A 1318-nucleotide genomic window follows, 5' to 3' on the forward strand; every position below is an offset into this window, starting at 1 on the left:
CAAAAGTATATTCAAAATTATGGAGGGCATACTAAGTACTAGAATATTATACATTTGTTGAATTAAATCTTGGGTGTACTTATTTCTGCAATCCTTAATTTAATTTAAACTAAATTATTATATATATACTTGTATATTATATTCATTCATTACATACAGACTGATATATTTCAAGTGTTTATTTCTTTTCATTTTGATTATTATAACTGACAACTAAGGAAAATCCCAAATTCAGTATCTCAGAAAATTAGAATATTTTGAAAAGGTTCAATATTGAAGACACCTGGTGCCCCACTCTAATCAGCTAATTAACTCAAAACACCTGCTTCCTAGTTCTGTAGGCTACACAATCATGGGGAAGACTGCTGACTTGACAGTTGTCCAAAAGACGACCACTGACACCTTGCACAAGGAGGGCAAGACACAAAAGGTCATTGCAAAAGAGGCTGGCTGTTCACAGAGCTCTGTGTCCAAGCACATTAATAGAGAGGTGAAGGGAAGGAAAAGATGTGGTAGAAAAAAAGTGTTCAGCAATAGGGATAACCGCACCCTGGAGAGGATTGTGAAACAAAACCCATTCAAAAATGTGGGGGAGATTCACAAAGAGTGGACTGCAGCTGGAGTCAGTGCTTCAAGAACCACTACGCACAGACGTATGCAAGACATGGGTTTCAGCTGTCGCATTTCTTGTGTCAAGCCACTCTTGAACAACAGACAGCGTCAAAAGCATCTTGCCTGGGCTAAAGACAAAAAGGACTGGACTGCTGCTGAGTGGTCCAAAGTTATGTTCTCTGATGAAAGTAAATTTTGCATTTCCTTTGGAAATCAGGGTCCCAGAGTCTATAGGAAGAGAGGAGAGGCACACAATCCACGTTGCTTGAGGTCCAGTGTAAAGTTTCCACAGTCAGTGATGGTTTTGGGTGCCATGTTATCTGCTGGTGTTGGTCCACTGTGTTTTCTGAGATCCAAGGTCAACGCAGCCGTATACCAGGAAGTTTTAGAGAACTTCATGCTTCCTGCTTCTGACCAACTTTATGGAGATGCAGATTTCATTTTCCAACAGGACTTGGCACCTGGGAGACTGTGGCAAAGTGGAAAACTGTTCTGTGGTCAGACCAATCAAAATTTGAAGTTCTTTTTGGAAAACTGGGATGCCATGTCATCCGGACTAAAGAAGAAAAGGACAACCCAAGGTGTTATCAGCGCTCAGTTCAGAAGTCTGCATCTCTGATGGTATGGGGTTGCATGAGTGCGTGGCATGGGCAGCTTACACATCTGGAAAGGCACCATCAATGCTGAAAGGTATATCCAAGTTCTA

The sequence above is a fragment of the Chanodichthys erythropterus genome, chromosome 24 (assembly GCF_024489055.1).
Source record: "Chanodichthys erythropterus isolate Z2021 chromosome 24, ASM2448905v1, whole genome shotgun sequence".
Taxonomy (NCBI): domain Eukaryota; kingdom Metazoa; phylum Chordata; class Actinopteri; order Cypriniformes; family Xenocyprididae; genus Chanodichthys; species Chanodichthys erythropterus.